The following is a 15,598-nucleotide window of genomic DNA, read 5'->3' on the forward strand; positions in this document are numbered from 1 at the left end:
ACTGATGGCCTGTGAGCATTTTTTTCTTGTAACTTACATTACAGATGTGATCACCCTGAAGCCTTGATAAGGCTTCCTCAGCCTTTAGAGAAGGGAATGAACGAGCAGGAAGGGTGGGGTGTGAAGAGCAAACATACGTGTCCCCCTTTGGAGAGGTGAAAGCAGGGGACACCATGGGAAGGATTCTGGACGTAGAACCAGAAGGAATGGGTCTAGTTTGGCTTTGGCCATTTTGTAGCTGTCACTTCACTTCTCTGGGCCATGGTTTCCTTTGCACGTCAGCTTCTGCTTCCACAGTTCAACTGCAAACTGCTTAGCAACCTTCCGGTCATCCTTGCACCTCAGTTTATCTGCTCCCCTGAGCTGGAGGGGTCAGGGGCTGGTAGGGGACAAGAAGCTGTTCTAATCAGGAAATAGCTTTGGCCCTCACAGTTCCACCCAAGGTGTCTGGCTGGTGCCAGCCCCCAGCACACTCCTCCATTTAAGCTATTGGTCACTCTCCAGCCAGTCCATAATAGACACCAGGGGCAACTAAGCACCAATCCATGGCAGGTCCTTACTGGGAAGAGGCCAAGCTGGTCCATGCTTGCTTGGATTTTCGTTCCTTATCAGCATGTGCAATCTACATAGGTTAATCAGACCAGAGATTCCACAGGTCTGGAGTAACAAATAAGAGAACCTACTTCTTTTCAGTGGGGAGAATAAGACCAAAGCTACCTGACAAAGGAAATTTCTGAAATCCCTGAGGCCTCCTCTCTCCTGGACAAGCGGCCCTCTGCTGCTGGTAAGATAACATCGTCCCACCCCCACCTTCAGGTTCAGGTTCATTATCACCAATAATAATCATTTCTAACTATTTCTAGTTTACAAAAGATGTTCAGTTCACATATACTACCTCATTTGATGATCAGAATGAAGAACTGTTTGGGAATGAATCTGAGACTGGGGGTTAATAATGCATCTGAGAACACACAGTTGTAAAGTGGACCCAGAGACCAGAATCCAGGTATTGGGACCCAGAGTTGTTCTTTCCACCACACAGTTCTGTTTTTACTTGCACAGTGTACAGGGAAATTTTGCAGCTGTAGCCTGCCTCAGAAACACTTACAATCCCAGTTGTTCAGGTAGTAAGTCTTACCTTCCCAACTTAACTGAAAGGTACCAGGACAGGCGATATAGTGTGCACTCTGGTATTACCCAAAGCACTTACACGTACTCATCAGTGTGGTTTTGACTTGAAAAAATAAAGGTAAAGTAATTTGGCCATAAGGATTCCCTGTTCCTTAGAAACATCCCCCTCTTGTCACGGATGTAATTCTTTAGAGGACAAGCATTTTCATTCTACAACAGTTATTCAATCCTCTTCCAGTCCTTTTCCCCATGAGAGGGGAGGGTTGAAGGCGGTAATGTTAACCCTAAAATGGGACTAGAGAAGGAAGAAGAAGGCAGGTTAGTGTTCAGATGTTAGATTTTCCTCTGCAATTCCTGTGAATGTGTAAAATACATATGACCCATGGAAACAGACTAGATTGGTGATTCTTGGAACTTTTGTTTTAAAGAAAAGAAAACTCTTTTTAAAGTGAAACCTCACTTGGAAATTCAATACATAACCAGAAAAAACACAGGTGCTCTGGTTAAAAATAGAGGACCGGGGACCTGGGGTCCCCCCAACAGTGCCCCAAACCACCTCCCCTTGCTGGGGAGCTTTACATACCACCACCTCCTTGGAAATGCGGGGACTCTGCTGGGCACAGTTTGAGAATCACCTGATCAGATCATTTGCCAGCTGGACCCCAGGGAGACAGAGATGAATAACACCTGCTCCCTGCCAGCAATGAGCTCTCAGATCATTTCAATGCAGTGTGATAAGAACTGTGACAGAGAAGGGCCTGGGTGCTACAGAGCAAAGAAGAGAGTTGCCCCAGGCTGGGGCTACAAGGCCTGGGATAGGGGAGCCATCTCAAGAAGAAGTGGTGCCAGGGTAACTTGCCAAATACTTTTGTAAAACAAAAATGACAAAGTTTAAGCTGAAAAATCTATGCACGCTTAAAGATAAAAATCACATTCTGTGAGGTCACTGCCAAAATAGTTGTCATCCCCTGGAGGACAACCAGGACACTAGAGGGTCAAGAAGCTGTGTCCCATGAGAGGCACTGGAGTGCTGGCCTGCATCTGACTTCTCTGCCAACCTGCCATCCATGCACACTGCTCCCCAGGTAGTCACATCACCTCTGGGCTTATCGGAGACCGAGCAGCCCCTCAAGATGGTCCTCGGGGAATGCAGCAAGTGTGGTAATTGTCAGTGTGTTGAAGGGACAGCAAAAGATCCGAGTTACCCAGTGACCAAAGCCCTGTCCTGTTCTGATCCTTGCCTTACCAACCCTCCTATTTATGATTCAGCTTCCCTCAGACTCCAGATTCTTCCCTCTCTCCCTCCCTCACTTCAGTCTCTCTCTTATGTCTCTATATCTTTCTTCTTTTCCAGTTCTTCCTCCTCCTCCTCCTCCTTCCTTCACATTCTTCCTTTTTCTCTCTGTCTCCTGCATCTCTGTGTCCGTCTCTTTATCTCCCCCTCTGTCTCTAGAGTCTCCTCCAAAATCCAGAATATTTAATGACATGGAGAAGCATCACAGTACATTGTTAAGCAAAAAATATTTCTGAGGCAGCTTACAAAACAGTCTGTCCTGTACAATTCCATATTTCTTTTTTTTTTTTTCTTTTTTGAGACAGAATCTCACTCTGTTGCTCAGGCTGAAGTGCAATGGTGTGATCTCAGCTCACAGCAACCTCTGCCTCCTGGGTTCAGGCGATTCTCCTGCCTCAGCTTCCCGAGTAGCTGGGACTACTGGCATCTGCCACCACGCCCGGCTAATTTTTGTATTTTTAGTAGAGATGGGGTTTCACCGTGTTGGCCAGGCTGGTCTCAAACTCCTGACCTCGGGTGACCCACCCACCTTGGTCTCCCAAATTGCTGGGATTACAGGCATGAGCCACCGCTCCTGGCAACAATTCCACATTTCTAAGAGGAGACTGATGGGGAGGGCACCTCTCTTCTGATCGAGTTCAGAAAACATTGAGAAGGAAAGTCCAGGAGCAGCTGATGGGAGCTAGAACATCAGCATTTTTACGGACAAAAACACCGTCAGAGGGTCCCGCCTAGGTAAGACTTAGAAATGAAGAGGAAGAGGGGAGTCACGTGGCCTATGGGGGTTAGAGGGAAACTCACTCCCAAGGAGACAGGTGGAAAGCAACTAAGCAAACTGGATTTGTTCTGCCCAAATTCAGCAAGCGAGGTCAGTCACTCCCTTCCCTGGGGAAGCCCCAGGTGATGAGATGGAGACAGGCCAGAGTTGTTGCACTAATTGACCTCCCCACCCGGGGAAGAAACACCAAAACAGCTCTCAAACTTCTTTTGTTACCCTGCACTACCGAAGGCTCTACTACCATTCGATTGCAGCCAAGGCCTGATGCCGGGGCCAGCAAGCCAGGAGCGAAGTGCCTACAGATGGATTCCTTATCTCTGAAGTGAGGAGACTGGATCGTTAAGTACCCTTCCACCTCCGGCATCTGGTTTTAGAGTTCCAATGCAAGGTGCCTACCAAGGGTCCATTGACATTTGAAGAGATCCGTGGGTGGGCTCAGAAGGGGAAGGATGTTTGCGAACAGGGGTGTATGCAGATGTGTGTGCATCTTTCTGGGGAGATGATCCACAGTTTTAATAGGATTCTGGAGTGCGGCCCAAATCCCCCAAATCACTAATAAACACTCTTCCCTAAGTTGAAGGAACTGGATGCTTTGGCCGGAGACCTATCCTCATCTATTTGTAAGCACAGTCATGTGAAAGAAGGCATACACTGTATTCTGCATAGCTTCCCAGCAAGAAATTGGAACCAACGGCTAAAATTTCAGGGAGGCCAATTTTAGCTCAATATAAGGACCAACTATTTTGAGTCATGTGAAAATAAAATAGTTGGTTGCCTAGAACACTGAGTTCTTTGTCACTGAAGAATTCAATCAGTGGCTGTCCTTGGTGTTGGAGTGCGAGACAGACTGATGGCCTTTTGGGTCAGGTCCAGCTCTGTACTGGACTGACTGAAGGAAGGCTGAAACCGAGGAAAGAGACAAAGTTAAGCTGTACCTCTCCCACGGTTTGAATTATAGGCAGAAACCCGAGGGTGTGGGGAGTTGCTTGAACTGATTGCTTTGGCCTTGTCATGCCCTCCAGTGGAAGGGCACATCTTCCACAGGTTTGCAGAACCTCAGAGCTCAAGTCTTCAAGAATCTGGGAGGGGTCTGGACCTTCCTGACTATCTTCCACTGTGCTAAGCTGGGCTAGATGTGTACCCTGGTACCAGGAACCCACAAAATCTGCCTCTGCTTTTGCTCTTGTAGGCAACTTTTCTCAACTGTATTCTGTATAATATTATGTGACTGTGACATGCTTATGGATTTTCTCCCAAAATTATTTTTGCAATATATGTAAGTCATCCTGGCTAACACGGTGAAACCCCATCTCTACTAAAAAAAAAAAAAAAAAAATACAAAAAACTAGCCGGGCGAGGTGGCGGGCGCCTATAGTCCCAGCTACTCGGGAGGCTGAGGCAGGAGAATGGCGGGAACCCGGGAGGCGGAGCTTGCAGTGAGCTGAGATCCGGCCACTGCACTCCAGCCTGGGCGACAGAGCGAGACTCCGTCTCAAAAAAAAAAAAAAAGAAAAAAAGAAAAACATTATGTGGGTACTTACGTTAAATATTTTTAAGAATGGTTATACACACAGAAAATGTCATCCTCCTAGAAGACCTGATGGAATTTCTAGAGACAACCTGAGCACTGGTGGAGCATTTACCACCTTAGGTTATGTTGACAGTCGGCTTATGGTCAATGATTACTGACATAACTTACGTGTCTTACCTTCAAATATGAATACATATTTTCTATTTAGTCAAATTCATTGTATGGTATACTTTGTTTTATTCCACATATGTTTGTCTCCTACAGATCGGTGGCTTAAAGAAGGAAAATTTTACTTAAAAAGCAGAGTCATATGGTTCTCAACCTATCTGAATCAAATAAGCAAATAGACATAACACTTCAAAGGAAAGGTGAACAGTCATGGCCTTTGATTTCTAAAAAGAAAAAAAGAAAGAAAGAAAAAACTGGAGGAGAGCTACTGTTGGCAAAACAATGTTTTGGAACAGCCTAATCAGAGTTATCACAAAACTATCGCAAATTTGTTTCACAGAGGCAAACATTGCCTCTTATCCTGGTTTTCCTTATTTGTGAAGTTGCCACACCCTCGTTGGCCACCTGGAGGTAGCCGGCAAATCTCCAACAGGTGGAATGGGTCCTCCTGGGCTGGGAAGGCCTGCAGGCAGAGCAGAGTACACCCCGGCAACGCTTGAGGAGCAGCCAGAGACGGTCTTCCCACCAGCAAACCTTCCCAGAGGGTCCCCTATACAAGTCGGTAGCTGGGCTGTTTCCTCTTGACTCCAAGTGGGCTGAGCCCCTCGTAGTGGAGGGAACCCAAACCTAGGAACCTGGCACCTGCCCAGAGGAGATTTGTAGGGTAAAAAAGTGGGACTCCCATGGTGGGTGCCACTGCCACTCAACAGCCCCGCATTTTCTAGAGTGTGAAGCATCAAGTCCACCTCCAGACTAGACAGAGCATTGGTGCTGCACCAGGAGGAAGAGAGACAAGCCCTTCTGAAAAGTGTTTTAGGAGTATAGAAGGCTAGTGGGGGTGATGTGGGCCTGTGGAGGGAGCTCGGGAGATAGCTTAAAGAAGTGAGAAATTGTCAGCTTCCTTTTCTTGTCTTGGCAGGATCTTACTGTCTGAAGCACACAAGACTCCCATCCTCTGGGAGGACTGCGGTTGCTGAAGGAGAAACTCAACCCTGGTCCTGGCACTGACCAGCATGCAGCCCAGACTGCCTGGTTAGCAGGGCTGCAGCTGCTTTCATTCTCTTAACAACTTGGCAGTAAGGTGGATGGGGAAGGTGCCATCATCATCCTAGTTTTGCTGCTGATTCTTAGGGCTGTTGGAAACTTGCTTGAAGTCACATAGCTCGTAAAAGGCAGCTTCAGAGTCTGAAATTGGATCTTCTAACTCCAAAGTCCAGTTTCTTTCCAATATTCCTGCTGTCTTGCTCACACACCCTAGAGAAGCCTGCTAGGCACCCTCCATTCGTCAAAGAGGCCACTTTTTACAACTTGCTCTGTAAACCCTGGCATCTTTGTGAGCTGTGTGACTGTTGATATATCTGTATGACAGATGAGAGAGGTCATGGAAGCTGAGAGAGGTTCAAGGACAGGGACAGAGTCACAGAGCAAAGTCAGGGCTCCATTCAAATGTGTTCACCTGTTCTCAAGAATCCTGAAGAACACTGTTGTCAGAGGGTAAAGGGTTTGACCAGTCTCTCCCTCTGCTTTGACTTATGTGACCCATCTCTGTGTTTTGCGGGTCTAATTTCCGGAAGGTTGAAAGGAAAGCAAAGTCAGTTTGATACATGGGAGGCTGAGAAGCGACCCCACAGTGGCAACAATGATCCAAACAGCTCACAAATCTGGACAGGTTTCTCCTGAACGGTCTAAAGACCATGGCTCTCTGTGGAGGGAAGGGATGGGAATGACTGTCCAGCCCAAGTTAGGGCCAAAAAAGAAAATCTTAAAATATTTTCGTTTTCTTAAAGGATAACACAAGCCCGGGACTGCCCAGTTTTGTTTTGTTTTGTTTTGTTTTGTTTGTTTTTTTGTTTTTTTTTTTGAGACGGAGTCTCGCACTGTGTCACCCAGGCTGGAGTGCAGTGGCGCGATCTCGGCTCACTGCAAGCTCCGCCTCCCAGGTTCACACCATTCTCCTGCCTCAGCCTCCGAGTAGCTGGGACTACAGGCGCCCGCTACCACGCCCGGCTAGTTTTTTGTATTTTTAGTAGAGACGGGGTTTCACCATGTTAGCCAGGATGGTCTTGATCTCCTGACCTCGTGATCCACCCGCCTTGGCCTCCCAAAGTGCTGGGATTACAGGCTTGAGCCACCGCGCCCAGCCTACCCAGTTTTATAAAAAAGTGGTCAAGCAGATAGTTTTACTAGTTTTTTGGTTTTGTTTTGTTTTGAGACAGAGTGTCGCTCTGTCGCCCAGGCTGGAGTGCAGTGGCACGATCTCAGCTCACTGCAAGCTCCACCTCCCGGGTTCACACCATTCTCCTGCCTCAGCCTCCCAATTAGCTGGGACTACAGGCATCCGCCACCTCGCCTGGCTAATTTTTTGTATTTTTAGTAGAGACGGGGTTTCACCATGTTAGCCAGGATGGTCTCAAAGTCCTGACCTCGTGATCCGCCCACCTCAGCCTCCCAAAGTGCTGGGATTACAGGTGTGAGCCACCGCGCCCGGCCTACTAGTTTTTTTTTTGTTTGTTTTTTTGTTTTTTGTTTTTTAACAGGACAAAAGAAACATAAAAAGAAAGCAATAGTGATTCACTAAAAGAACCCCAAAGGGAGGTGAGTAATAACATTATATCCATAGCTGTGGGGGAACATACAAAGTAATCCCTTGAGCATGGGATTTAGCATCAGAAGATAAGGACTGTGTGATCTTGTGTGAATCACTTAACCTCTCTGAGCCTCAGTGTCCTCCTCCATAGACACTGTCCCCTCCTCAGAGAGTGATGGTGATGAGCATATGGGCACACTCTGTGCTCCAGAGGAAAAGGTGAGTGCCATTGCAAACCATCCTAAACGCTTTGTTCATACCACCATTATAGCACTTCACACATTGCAGGATAATTGTCTGTTTATTTCACTGAGCGTCTCCTCCCAATGAGGGACCCTAGCATCTGCCACATTGTGGTGTTCAATGAATGTTTTTTGAATGAATGAATAAACGAATGAATAATCAAATGAATTAACAAATCTGAAAAGTATAATGCAGACTTCAGCATTTTTTTTAACACAGATATACATGTGGGTCACAATGCAAGGAAACTTTCCAAGCTTCTGGTCATACCCAGAAACATAAAAGCATGGAATATTCAAGACACAATCAGAGGTGGCAAGAGTATGGAACACTCTTTCCTGCTGCTTTGGCACAAGCTTCACTCTAGTGAGGTTCAGTTTCCCTTCAAACCTTGCCCCAGCGCTCAGTTCGCCAGCTCTCTCAGACATACTGTTGGACACTGGAGTGCCAGCAGTTGCCATCCCTGAGCTGACTGAGGTCTGCGATCCTGCCTCTCTAACCTGTCTCACAGATGGGAAAACCAGGGCCCTGGCAGGTGCAGTAGCTTGGCCCAGTGATGGCTCAGGGTGCCTGACAACACACACAGAGCTCTCTCCATCCACGCCCTGCTTCTCAGAGGGTACAAGGTAGTGAGCTGGGGGTACGAGAAACCCTCAAGAGCTCAAAAATCAGGAATTACACAGGTGATGCGGTAGAATGCAGGATTCACATTAATTCAGTAAACATCTACTGAGCGTCCGTCATGTGACAGGCACTGGATTTTTAAGTTAAAGTATGGGGGTTCACAACAATTTGCTGTTTGGGCCAGGCCACTCCAGAATAGGCCCCCGTGCCCAGGTTTTGTGACCATTCTGCTCTAGGGAAGGGATCTGAGTGGCGCTGCCCACCAGCCTGCTGACCACCTTGCCCATGTTCTCTCTATTCTGAGGGCTTCCTGCTCTGGTCTCCAGACCTCATCCTTGAGTCACTCCTACCTATCCCAGGTCCCTGCTGTTCTGCCTCCCACCTCTGTGGCTGCAGCGTCCAGGACCTTCTGCTCACCCAGTCCAAGGAGACAGTGCAGAGAGAGAAGGGAAAGCCCTGGGACCCTGCACCAGGGCCAGTCTCTGCAATTCCCTTCTGCCTGGCAGCTGCCCAAGAGTTTGACCCGAAGGCTCCCCTTCCACCCTATTGTTCTGTGGCCCTTGGGAGCCCATGGCGCAGAGCTGAGCGGCAGGGGGCACCCCTGTGCATCATTGTGCTCCAAGCAAAGACAATTTCCCAGGGAAGGCTGGGAGACAGACAGAGCCAAGCAAGCTCTTCTGTCCAGACAGAGCAGAAAATAGAAAATGCCAGGAGAGGAACCAGACACAGAGGCAGGGTGGAGCAAGAGGAAGTGTCTGGAGACGCCTCTTCTTGGCTAATTGCTTTGAGTCTACACGTAGTCCGAGGTTGGACATATGGCCAAGCTGGGAGGGGCCTCAGTGACCATCCAGTCCACGCCTTCATGTCACAGATTGGGAGACCACGGCCCAGATAGGGGAGGGGATCTTCCCAAAGCTGCACAGCAAGTTACACAGGGCAGGACTAGAACCCACCGGGCCCAGGCTCTGGTGTATATTTGGGCTAGTGTCTGGGAGCACAGTCTTCCCCTCCCTATATTGTCCCCACTGCTCACCCTGCTCTCTGCCACTGCTGGAAAAGCAGCCTTTCAGAGGGCATTTTAGAAATCTAGACTCAGTTGGTCCTGATCCACTCATGTGTCAGAACCCAGAGTTCAATCACTGTGGGGAGGTTTCAGCACACAATTCTGTGAATCCTAACCCTGGGCCCAGGGCGTTCAGCCTGGGGTGTGACCAGCCTCTGACTGTTCCAGATTTCTCTTGATCAGGGGGACATGAGGTACAACCAGAGCACACTGAGGCATGAGGTGCCGTGGCAGCGTTGCACAGTGCCGTGTGGGCAAAGCACTGAGGAAGGCGCTCAGGACAGCAGAGCTTTCTGAAAGGGACTTTGCCTTGGACTCTGATGTAAAGCCTCTCCTCCTGGCCCAGTATTATAACAACCATCCATCCCTGTTCTTCGGGTTTGATGAGAATGGAAGAAAAAGAACTGAGGAAGAGAAGTAAAAATCTCTGGGTTTTCATTGCTGCTGCAGCGTTTATGAGCTACGTGACCCTGGGCCAGTCCCTTCCCCCTCTGGCTTCTTTTTTCTCATTTGTTAAATGGGAGGGTGGTCTAAATGACTCCGCGGATCCTTCCCTTTCTGAGACTCTCTGACTCACAGGAACTCTTAAACACCTTTAAGAGTTTAATTCCTAGCTAGGCGTGGTGGCTCATGCCTGTAATCCCAACACTTTGGGAGGCCGAGGCAGGTGGATCACCTGAGGTCAGGAGTTTGAGACCATCCTGACCAATATGGTGAAACTCCATCTCTACTAAAAATACAAAAAATTGCCGGGTGTGGTGGTGCACGCCTGTAGTCCCAGCTACTCGGGAGGCTGAGACAGGAGAATTGCTTGAACCCGGGAGGTATTCAAGCAGTTCAGCTTTTGCTGCAAAATTCCCAGGTAAAAAGTCATCAGTACCTCAATGACATACAATAATAAACTTGACTGCTTCTGTGTTTCGAGTCAGTCAGGCAGCTTTGCTGATTTGGGCTGGACATATCACGTGTGAGGGGCTGAGGGCTGCTGGCTGATCTAGGCCACCCTTGGCAGAGGCAGCTGGGGAGATCCCGCACTGCTCCCTGGTCCCTCACCTCCAGCAGGCTGGCTCGGCTGCATTTTCACATCTATGACAGTGGCTCAAGAGACAGCCCTGGAAACACTCAATGCCCCTTGAGGCCTAGGCTCAGAACTGGCACACTGACCCTTTGCTTCATTCTACATGCCAAAGCAAGCCCTGCAGAGTAGGGAAATAAATACTGTGCTTTTATGGGAAGAACTCCAAAGTCACAGAGCAAAGGGCTTGCAGACAGGGAGCGGTAAAAAAATTGAGGACATGAAAGCTCTCAGCCTCCCATGTCCCCAACCCCTCCTGTGTGTTTTCCAGTCAGAAGCCCTCTCCCCTGTATCTTCCACTGCTCCCTCTGTGCTTGGTCAGACCCAAAACCAGCATATGTTTAAATCTTTCCTATCTTAAGAAAAAAGTATCACATATCCCCCTTAAGCATTTATCATCCTGTATCTCCTTCCTTTCTTCTTTAGATAATTTATTCTAAGAAAAAAGAATATAAAATGTAGAAGTATGTATATAAGAAGAATATGAAGTACAGAAGCCTTGTTCCTAACGGTGTAACTGGAGGTAATGTAAATTTCAGAAGGGGGAAAAATTTAGCCAACTGTTACTTGATGTGGGTGAATGTTCATTATGTAGACCTTATAAATGATTTATGCAATAATGTTTTCAAAACTGCATGAGATAAAGTTAATTCAAGAAATAAGATATGGACCACACATATAAGCCTATTGTAACTCTGTTAGCTAAAAGCTCTATCATGTAAAACTGGTGAAATCTGAATGACATCTGGGGATTGGACCAATGTCATTTCCCTGGCTTTGAGGCTGTACTATACACGTGTCAGATGTCACCATTGGGGAAAATTGAGCGAAGGGTACACGGGACATCTCTGTACTATTCTTGCAACTTCCTGTGAATTTATAATCATTTCAAAATAAAAAGTTTTTTTCAATCCCCAAAACTTACAGAGAAAGAAGTTTAAAAAAATTAAAATAGTTGTATTATGTGATAGAAATATGAGTGATTTTCTCTTTTGTCTCAATTTTTCATTTTTTAAAAGTTATAATGCAAGGGAAATACCACTTTTTTTCTCTTCTTTTTCTTCCTTTTTTTTTTTTTTTTTTTTTTTTTTTTTTTTTTTTTGAGACAGGGTCTTGCTCTGTTGCCCAGACTGGAGTTCAGTAGTGATCATGGCTCACTGCAGACTCAACCTGCCAGGACCCCAAATAGTTGGGCCTTCAGACACACACTACCATGTTCAGCATAAACATGCGGGGGGGTGGGGTCTCACTATGTTGCCCAGACTGGTCTCAAATGCTTGGCCTCAAGTGACCTTCCTACCTCAGTCTACCAAAGTGCTGGGATTATAGGCATAAGTCACTGCATCTGGCCAACCTCCCACTGTATTTTTTAAGAAAGAAATCCTAGATTCCCTCAGCCAGCTCTGAGCTCACTGTCCCTGGGCACAGGGCCTCTCATGGCCTCCCACTGTGGCCATTTTTAAAACTTCCCTTGGCCATCTGCTTGCCAGATAACGTACTTCTTGAGGACAGGAGCTACATCTTAGTCACCTTTGTGCATCTCCTCTTCTTCCCTCCTAGTGCTCAGGTGAGGGCTTCATACAAAACTTACTCATATTGAACAAATGTGTATTGAACCAAAAAATCTGCTGGATACTGGTGATCCAAAACCAAATACATCAAGATACATGGAAGAGTTCAAGCCCATAGACAGATGCATGTTTAGTACAACATAATCAGCCAGGCACAGCGGTTCACATCTGTAATCCCAGTACTTTGGAGGCTGAGGCAGGAGGATCACTTGAGCCCAGAGGTTCGAGGTTGCAGTAAGCTATGATTGCACCACTGCTCTCCAGCCTGGGCTACAGAGTAAAATGGTATCTCTAGAAAAAACAAAAAATACAACACAGTCAAGTCACATAAAAGATGTACAAGGGACAGTGGGAGTGCAAAGAAGGTGCAGAGGAAGTGCCTTGGGTTGCAGGGACGTCTTCACAGAGGAGATGACATGAGCTCACCAAGGGGTGAGTAGAAGTTGAGAGGAGGCCAAGTCAGAAGAGCCTCTTCTAGACAAAAGGATGGCCTTAAACAAAAATGCAGAGAAATGGAAGAACACAGTGGGTGTTACAAACCCATCACCTTCATCCTGGGGATATTTTCCTGTTAAGAAAATATTTTCCAGCATAAACTCTGTTGAGCCAATTTATTTCCTTCATCAATTTTCTAATGCAAGGCAATTCAATAGTTTCCTATTTTTTTGACTTTCACTTTTATGTTACCAGAATTATTTTTGCCATCTATTCTTTTCTTTCCTTTGGCATTGTATAGTGCCAGTTTCACTCGTTGATCTGTTTGTTTTGTTCACACCAAACTGTATTGAATAAAGCTTTATTCATGGTGATAGATGTACATAGGCCTTTAATTCTATGAACTTTGACTTTCCTGGGTCAGATTTTATATAAATCAACATAGTCTAGAATATTTTATTATTTTATACATCTTTTGGTTAAAAAACAATTTTATCAAGTATACTTTTTGCCATTCTCACTTTTTAAAATTTCATTTTGATTATTCTACCACAAGACGGAAGGAAGAGGAAACTGCACATGGTGTACGTGTTTTGGGGGATGGGGGCAGAAATCTGGATAAGTATTCTTGATCCAGGGTTAAAGTATATATGTACGGCCGGGCGCGGTGGCTCACGCCTGTAATCCCAGCACTTTGGGAGGCCGAGGCGGGCGGATCACAAGGTCAGGAGATCGAGACCACGGTGAAACCCCGTCTCTACTAAAAATACAAAAAATTAGCCGGGCGCGGTTGTGGGCGCCTGTAGTCCCAGCTACTCGGGAGGCTGAGGCAGGAGAATGGCGTAAACCCGGGAGGCGGAGCTTGCAGTGAGCAGAGATCCGGCCACCGCACTCCAGCCTGGGTGACAGAGCGAGACTCCGTCTCAAAAAAAATAAATAAATAAAATAAAGTATATATGTACTGGGTAAGACCATTGCTTAGCAAAGATCATCTGTTGCAGAGCTGAGAGTGGACAGTAACTCAACAGATGATGCAATATTGGAGATTCTAGGGTTCCAGGCAGAGTGGAGAGACCTCACTGAGCACCTCAGGCTTTCAGTGGTGATACTAGAAAGACCATAGTTTAAAAGTAGGGAACACATTCTAGGGTAAGAGGCATGCCCTAGGACTAAGTTCAAAACAGAAATAGACCTGCCCTAACAGAGAATAAAACCAAGCCTAACAGGACCAAAATGATGTGCTAATACTTTAACTGTCTGCTAGAACAAAGCTCACCACCATTTAAAAGAAGACAAGTAAATCCAGGCTCCCTACAAAGTATCATCCACAAAAGTCTAGCACACAATAAAAAATTACTAGACAGGCCAGGCATAGTGGCCCACACCTGTCATCTCAGTAGTTTGGGAGGCTGAGGTGGGCGGATCACGAGGTCAAGAGATCGAGACAATCCTGGCCAACATGGTGAAACCCTGTCTCTACTAAAAATACAAAAATTAGCTGGGCATGGTAGCCCATGCCTGTAGTTCCAGCTACTCGGGAGGCTGAGGTAGGAGATTCACTTGAACCTGGGAGGCGGAGGTTGCAGTGAGCTGTGATCGTACCTAGTGACAGAGAAAGACTGTCTCAAAAAAAAAAAAAATACTAGACATGTGAAGAAATAGAAAAATGCCACACAGAGTTAAGAGGAAAAGTGGTAAATCATTCCCAATGAAGATTTTTTTTAAAGGGAAAAAGGCATTAGTTATATCTTTTAGAAGGACCACTCAGGTATTGAAAGGCCCAAGGACCACTCTGGAAAAGACTGACCTAGGAAGAGATATTGAGTCTTGTTAGAAGAATCTCCTCATGGCTCTATAGGAAGGTGATGAGGATATAGACTAAAGTTCTGCAGATCTGTAAGTTTTGTGATTATACTAAAATTGCAAAGTATCATCCTCTATTTGTGTGTGAAAAAAAATCACAAAATGTCAGGACAAAAAAAAAAAAAATCCCTTAGGTAGCATTCTATCTACCTTCTCTTATTACATCTGAGAGAACTAGGACTCAGAGACGGTGATTTTCCTAAAATCCCAGACATTTTGAAGGTGCACTGGGATTACAACCAAAGCCTCATAACTTTCCGTACTCACATGGCCTTCCTGTGACTACCTTGTGCTAAAAAAGAGTCTCCGAGATGACTAATTATCTGCATGCTTTCAGGGGGAAGTACCCAACCACAGTTTCTGAGAAAAACATCAAGGTGTCACTTCTTTCTTCAACCACGTAGAATGGGGAGGTTTCCTGTAAGCCATCAGATGGTGACAAAACAGTGCAAAAGTCGTCACAAACCAGACACTTGATGACTACTCACATAAATAGTTGATATTTAAGGCTTCTGACACTGGATTTCTAGAAAGGTATGTGCTTTCAATTCATATGTAAATTTGTTTAGTTGTCGCCCAGAAGCAACATGATGAGGTCATGACTGTGACTTTGATCCATGGTAGTGCCCAGATAATATAATCAGAGGAAAAAGAAAATGCATTCCATGTTGTATTAGGCCTTTCTTGAATTGCTATAAAGGAATACCCAAGACTGGGTAATTTATAAAGAAAAGAGGTTTAATTGGCCCATGATTTTGCAGGCTGTACAAGAATGGTACCAACATCTGCTCAGCTTCTGGTGAGAACTTCAGGAGAGCTTATAATCATTAGCAGAAAGCAAAGCAGGAGCAGGCATGTCGCATGGTAAGAAAGGGGACAAGAGAACAAGAGTGGGGAGGTCCCAGACTTTTAAATAACCAGATCTCTTGTGTACTAACTGGGGGAGAAATCACTTACTACAAAGGGAATGATGCTAAACCATTCATGAGGGATCTACCCATGATCCAGTCACCTCTCACTAGGCCTCACCTCCAACACTGGAAATAATATTTCAGCATGAGATCCAGAGGGCACAAATATTCAAACCATATCATTCCACCTCCAGCCCCCTGCAAATCTCATATCCTTCTCACATTTCAAAATACAATCATGCCTTTGCAATAGTCGCCGAAAGTTTTAACTTGTTCCAGCATTAACTCAAAAGTCTCAAGTCCAAAGTACAAAGTCTTACCTAT

The sequence above is a fragment of the Macaca mulatta genome, chromosome 1 (genome assembly GCF_049350105.2).
Source record: "Macaca mulatta isolate MMU2019108-1 chromosome 1, T2T-MMU8v2.0, whole genome shotgun sequence".
Taxonomy (NCBI): domain Eukaryota; kingdom Metazoa; phylum Chordata; class Mammalia; order Primates; family Cercopithecidae; genus Macaca; species Macaca mulatta.